The sequence below is a fragment of the Bubalus bubalis genome, chromosome 2 (assembly GCF_019923935.1).
Source record: "Bubalus bubalis isolate 160015118507 breed Murrah chromosome 2, NDDB_SH_1, whole genome shotgun sequence".
NCBI lineage: Eukaryota > Metazoa > Chordata > Mammalia > Artiodactyla > Bovidae > Bubalus > Bubalus bubalis.
The window spans coordinates 118,552,564-118,560,007 of NC_059158.1; the positions used below are offsets into that span (position 1 = coordinate 118,552,564).

At 40.5% G+C, this 7,444-nt stretch overlaps 1 non-coding gene across 1 annotated transcript; it reads right to left on the reverse strand.

Moving 5' to 3' along the window:
* Positions 1-5,885: 5,885 nt before the first annotated feature.
* On the reverse strand, positions 5,886-5,958 carry TRNAC-ACA. Its single transcript has one exon. It is a non-coding gene; the product is annotated as a tRNA-Cys (tRNA).
* Between the last annotated feature and the right edge of the window lie 1,486 nt (positions 5,959-7,444).

The following is a 7,444-nucleotide window of genomic DNA, read 5'->3' on the forward strand; positions in this document are numbered from 1 at the left end:
CAATCTTTCACAGCATCAGGGTCTTTTCAAATGAGTCAACTCTTCGCATCAGGTGGCCAAAGTACTGGAGTTTCAGCTTCAACATCAGTCCTTCCAATGTACACTCAGGACTGATCTCCTTCAGAATGGACTGGTTGGATCTCCTTGCAGTCCAAAGGACTCTCAAGAGTCTTCTCCAACACCACAATTCAAAAGCATCAATTCTTCGGCATGCAGCTTTCTTTATAGTCCCACTCTCACATCCATACATGACCACTGGAAAAACCATAGCCTTGACTAGATGGACCTTTGTTGACAAAGTAATGTCTCTGCTTTTTAATATGCTGTCTGTTTATGTGAGACCCCAAACATAGTACCTAGGACATAGGAGGGCATTTATAAATATTAGTCCCCTCCTTTCTCTATTCCTGGGACCTACCTCTGTAACTGTAATTAATGTTGACCTGGGCAGTGTTCACTCTGGTTTTAGTGCAGAGAAGGGGAACAGTGACCAATGATTCTCTGTATTAGCTTAGAGTAGTTAAGCTCAGTATAGTTAAGTAACCATATTAGGAACATTTGTTGGAAAGACTTAGGCCAGAATACAGATTTTCTATCTTGAACAGACATCTTGTAGAATCAACTTAATACCGTAAAAGTAAGCTCATGGAAAGTCATAAGAGATAGGCAGTCTCCATCCAATGACAGATAGTCCTTGCTTTTATGACCCCTTGAAGCTGTAGTGATAGCAGTGGAGATCTAATCAAGAGGGTGCCTACCATAGTTGGGTTTCAGAGGCCTGAGCTATATTGGTCAGGATGGCCAACTACTCTAAGCCAGCAATGTCTAGAGATAAGTACAAACCTGCACAAATGATCAAGACTCAAGAAACTATCTCGAAACTGTAGTCATCCAGTAAAAATTCATGAGTGAGGAAAAAGGTAGAACTCATGGTAAAAATAAGATGAATATATTCAAGAATGAAGCAGCCAGTAAGGGACAGATTCTAAAGCAAACAATTAGAGGTCTAATTATTTTGCTAAGAACTGGGCTTGGATCTCTACTCTTCATCTCTAAGCACACTTATTACATTAGAGATTTTTCTCTCATTTGGATGTAAGTTGTCTAGTAAGAGGGTGGCTTGTCTATTTCAAAGCCACTGTTTACCTTGAATAAGGTTTAACTTCATTCAGGTTTCATTCACTTTCTTAAAAATGTTGAAATAACCATTTGGGCAGGAGAGTTAATTTTATAGAGACATTTCACTATAAAAGATATTTAGTATTCAATAAAGCTTGCAGTCCTTTACTTTAATGCTGTATCTTAATATATTGATTCAGGTCTCATTGGAAATCTGAGACACTGGTTCCATGATCTATGCACTTAATAAACCTTTAAATAATGAAACACGATATACTTGAAGGGCCAGCTGTCTTTGTTTCTATTTTATGTTTGCACTTTTATGAGCTTGATGATTAGGATTCTGACTGGCCCTTGGCAACATTGTGGAGTTAGCAAAGGTCTTTCCTCCTGACATCTCTTTCTCTCTCTCTCTTTTTTTTAACCATCTTTGCTACATGTAAGTTCTTTCCTCAGTTGCCTGATGCCCTCATGCTACTAGGATTTTAGCACCTGTGTCCTCCCTGAAAGATTTGCCTGCCCAAGGCCATCTCATCTACCAGACCAGTATTTAACAATATTTTGGGACTCATTTGTTAAGTTTCTGATTTTTTATTTCATGTGAAGAAAGATCTCACCCATCAACTTGTACATTTGAACCAGTCTAGGGTATAGGAAATAGTGATCTAGAAGAGAAGAACATAGACGTAATGCCAGCTGTCTCCAAGAAAACAAATAAAAAATTTCTTACATATAATGAGAAACAAAACTCCCATATTAGCAACACAGTGGGAAGCGTAGCCTCTCTCACTTATTTCTCCTCTTCACATACCTTTCAGGAGGCATGCCACACATTATAAATGTTGCCCCTTTCCAGAGGAATTCTTTTTAAATTTAAATTTATTTATTTTAATTGGAGGCTAATTACTTTACAATATTTACAATATTGTATTGGTTCTGCCACACATCAACATGAATCCGCCACGGGCATACACGTGTTCCTCATCCTAAGCCCCCCTCCCACCTCCCTCCCCATACCATCCCTCTGGGTCGTGCCAGTGCACCAGCCCCAAGCATCCTGTGCTGAATGTTCAATTATACCTGGACTCTCTCATCTCAGTGTCATGGCTGGAAACTACACAAAGTATTCTAAAGTAACTAAGACATAGTCTGGCTAAGGAACTCAATCCAGGTAATTTGTTGGAAAGATGGTGCCATAGTCTATAAATCCTGAGAATGGTCATGGGCTTTTGTGTTTCCCAGCCTGCATCATCCAAGGAAGTGGTCCTAAAATGCAAAGAACCATAATATCTATGGAATTGCCTTAACAAAGGGACTTCCCAGATGGTTCTGTGGTAAAGAGTCTTCCAGCTATTCAAGGGTTCAATCCCTGAATCAGGAAGATCCCCTGGAGAAGAAAATGACAATATGCTATAGTATTCTTGCCTGGAATTATAGGAGCCTGGCAAGCTACAGTCCATGGAGTCATAAAGAATCAGACAAGACTTAGTGACTGAGCATGCATGAGTCCTAACAGAATAATGAAGAATAATAACAGAATAACATCAGAATAAAGAAGGTTTCATGGGTGGTTTTGATAATGAGGTCTTTTAATTTAAAACCTTCTAAAACTTTGCCTTTCCTGAAAAATATTGAATTGGCCAAAAGTTTCATTTAGATTTTTTCATAATATTCCACCCTAGTATTCTTGCCTGGAAAATCCCATGAATGGGGGAGCCTGGTGCGCTACAGTTCATAGGGTTGCAAAGAGTTGGACAGTACTGAGTGACTTCACTTATGGAAAACTCAAACAAACTTTTTCACCAAGTCAGTATAAATACCCTAAAATGGGTCAGATAAAGAACAGAATTCTCAGCAGCTCTTAAAAGGAGAAAAAATAACCCTTGGAATGACAGGTCCAAGGAATCCCCCAGCTATCCTTGCCTGAAGCAGAAGATAGCAAAAGGGAAAGACAAAGTGTGGACCAAGGAATAAACTGCTCTTTATGTTTTTATGAATGAATACAGATGAGAGAAGAAACAATTTGTAACTGAAAGGAGAAGCCACATTGTGTACGTTATTGTGTGACAAGGGGGACCTAGGCTGCATGTTTGTATTAAACTGTCTATCCACAAACCTAAAAGTTTGCCCTCGATGATAAGAAATTCCAGCTTATTCATGCAATGCCCCCTTGTATATTTCTTATTGTTGTCATCATTAATTCCCTTGCTGAGTTTACTGCCTTTCTGAGCCTCTCTTCATTGTGTCACTCTGTTAGTCCACAAAATCCTATAGAGCAGCTAACAAGCCAAGAACTCTGCAAGTCACTGGGAGTTCACATGAGCAAGGCACTTTCTACTAAGCAACATAGACCACTCCCAAACACATCAGCCTTGAGTGGGGGAGTATCTTTCCTTCTTTGCCTTGTGTTCTCTTCTCACTGAGAAGGGGCTGTAATGTGCTTTCGTTTGAATTAGATTCTTAATAGAGACTTCTAAACTCCTCCTATGTGATTCGAACAGTCTGGGTGCCAACTCAACCCATAAACTATTGTTCTTGAACCTGTCATGATCTTTTTTTTCCAGGAAGAATTCTGTCCATCCAGTTCACTAATTGAGGGATTAAGGAAAGACCTTACTCTGTGATAGTTTATGGACCCACAAGCTTGTGAGCTGATTAGATTCTCCAAGGTTTCCATCCACCATCCATCTCATGAGGCTCTCAGCCTTCAATGCAAATAACATCATTTGCCCTAAAACCCAGGTTGTTACTTTGAAACTCTCCCAATAAAAGTATTTATTGGCTCCAAGGGAGCTGGCTTGTGAAGGATCCCAGTGAGGTGATAACCCTTATCCATAGGGGGCTACAATCTTTTGAGCAAATACTCGAGGAACAGTAAGAAACTAATAAAGAATTACCAGGTAGTTTAGATAACTGAAAGTGAAAAAAAAGTGAAAATGCTAATTGCTCAGTTGTATCCAATTCTTTGGGACCCCATGGACTATAGCCCATCAAGCTCCTCTTTCCATAGAATTCTCCAAGCAAGAATACTGGAGTGGGTAGACATTCCCTTCTCCAGGGGATCTTTGTGACCCAGGGATCAAACCCAGGTCTCCAGCATTGCAGGAAGATTATTTATGATCTGAGCCATCAGGAAAGCCCTAGTTGAGATTTAAGTGCCATTTAAATCTTTGCTCAAAGTAGTTATATTTGTCGCTAATATTCTAAGCACAGACTTGTTCTCCAAATTCATAAAAAAGGACCACCCTGCCACCAACAACCATATATAGTGGCTAGAAAAGACAAATGTAGGAGAGGGGTTAGAACAGTTAGTGGGGATTACACTCAAGTACATCTTGCAGCTTCAGACATACAAATCAGGATATGTGATCATAATTTATCATGTATTGAATTCTATTTTTAACTCATTTTCATGAACTATCTAATTTTATCTACACATCAATTCTAAGACATAAATATTATGTGTCTTAACATAAAGTTACCCAGAATGTAGAATTGAAGAGATTTTATGGACCATTACTTTAATTGAGAAGACAACTCTGGGGACATGAAAGAAGATGCAAGAAAATGAAGCAGAGAAGGAGGAAGCATCAAGATAAGAATGCTTTATCAAAGTGGTCATGACCAAGTATTACAGAATGCTTGATCAACAGTACAGTCTCCCAGGAAGGCATACAACTTGTGTCTCAGAATTTTCTTTGTGGGAGGAGAAGGAGAATGGATTCATCCATTGCTTGTCTGTTTCCAATAATAGTTATTCTAGTCTCTGGTATCTCATAGTCATAACGGCCAGTAGGAAAACCTCAGTATGGCAGGTAAGAGGCCCAGTGTGTGAGCAGGAGGGGGTCTCATAGCCTGTGTCTGTGTGAAGTTGGCCTAAACCCCCTCAGGGATACTTGGGCCTGAAAAGTGAGGCCGAGAGGACTTGAAATGATACAAAAATATGCCTAGTGTCTTAATTTTCTCCATTTTATAGGTTCAGAAAGAAAACCAGGTAAAAAGTCCAAAGTTAAAATCTAGTAGGTAATAGAGAGGAAAATTTTAAACACAGATTCTCAACTCCTTTCTCCAAACTCCCAGTTACTGATAGAAAGACCCCTGTAGAAAATGTTCAGACATTAACCATTGAGATGACAGAGGCTAAATTTCAGGGTGTCAAGAATAATTTTAGGAAACCCATGAACGAGAAACACTTATCAAGTTACAACAGGACAATGGGAGGTAAGAGGCATGTTTTGAACCTGAAAACATTCAACCAGGACAAGGCACCCTTTAATCCCAAATGTCTCTGATGCATTAGAGAGCTGAGCTGAGTGTTGGCATTCTTAAATGCACCTGACCATATTCCAGAAGAAAGAGAAGACGGTGCTTGTATTTGTTAAGTAACCTGCTTTGTGCAAGAGACTGTGCTAAATATCTCAACTGAACAACACTGAAGTAGTAGGTAATCATGTCTCCATTTTACAGATGACAAAACTGAGGCTCACATAGGGAAAAGAGTACTCTTCCCTTATCCTACATTGTCCCTATTGTGTACATAACAACTGCACATTTGGATTTTCATTGGTATTCATCTTCTATAGTAATAATGTAGAGGAGGAGTGGTAAACCCTGGAATGTCATCACAATAATCTAAGTGAGTGAAGTTGCTCAGTTGTGTCCAACTCTTTGCGACCCCATGGACTGTAGCCTATCAGGCTCCTTCATCCATGGGATTTTCCGGGCAAGAATACTGGAGTGGGTTGCCATTTCCTTCTCCAGGGATCTTCCCCACCCAGGGATCGAACCTGGGTCTCCCGCATTGTAGGCAGATGCTTTTACCAACTAAGCCACCAGGGAAGCCAATGATCTAAGAAACTTATTAAAATTATAAGTTCCCCAGGCTCCACCTCAAATCTGCTGCATTAGTCCTTCTATAGCTAGAGGACCAGTTATCTGTAATGTGACCACATTTCACAGGGGATCTGATGGGAAGTCAAGGTTGACACTCAAAAGGGTAGTTCCCCCCAGCCCCACTGGAGGATAATTGCTTTACAGTGTTGTATTGGTTTCTGCCGTACAACAGTGTGAATCAGCCATATATATAGTCCCTCCCTCTTGAGGCTCCTTCCCATCCCACCCCTCGGGTAGATGAAAGGAGTGAAATGTTCTTAAACTGTATGAAATAAATATTCAATATTCAGAACAAAGATTTGGAGAGAAGATAATTCTGCTCTTCTTTGTACAAATCATATCAGAGGTGTTTTATATTTGGAGTAGCTTCCCAGGTGCCACAGTGGTAAAGAATCTGCCTTCCAGTGAAAAAGGGTTCAATCCCTGGGTTGGGAAGATCCCCTGGAGTAGGAAATGGCAACTGCTCCAGTATTCTTGCCTGGAGGATCCCATGGACAGAGTTTGGCAGGCTCCAGTCCATGGGGTCACAAAGAGTCAAACACAACCGAGCAATTATCACTTTCACTTAGGAAAAAATGTGCCAGGGATCAGGGACTGTGTCCAGTTGACTTAAGACAAAGCCCGACACAGTCCAAACACCTGGCTGTTGGGGAAGCCTGATGAGGGTGATTCTCTCATTCACCTTGCACCAACTGACCAACCAACATGCTAACAAGCAAACAGCTTATCCCAGCTGGATCTCTGTGTTCTTAGCCGCAGACAGTCAACATGGCTTCTAAAAGATTCCCTGGTGTTTCACCATCAGTTCCCTCTGTGTCCAGGCTGTACCTCTTCCTCCACTGCCGAGTCGCTAGCTGCCTGAAACTCCCACCACACTTCCACACACGCAGGCTGTTTTTTTTCAGCAGGGCAGCTATTTTCTGACATTGGGCACTGAGCCATCATAATCAGATACAATTTCCTGACCACACAATTCCACTCCTCCTGCAGCCTCAGGTGTAATTATGAAGGCTGGCCTAGCACCATCTACTTACCTACACTGTACTTTCCAGGGAGGGATGGCCTCTCATTCTCTATTAAATCTTTTGAAAGTAAACCTGTAGGCACTACAAGGTTCAGGCACCAAGTAGGAATGGGAGTTGGAGTGTCCTTGCTTTGACAGGCATGTGCAACTTTTAATTATCTACTCATCCAGGATTTACATTTTTTTCATATTGTTAAAAAAAAAGCTGAGAATGGTGATGGCCTGATTTCTTGCACACACTGGGAATGGAATTGGTTTAGAATATTGTCTGCACTTCGGTCACTGTCATTTTTCCCCTTATTGTTCCTTTGTAAAGTTTATTTTTCTCATTTCATGAGTAATAAATTCAGAAAATATAGAAAATATAGGCATTCATAAAGATTTACAATTGATAACTCAATAGCTCTT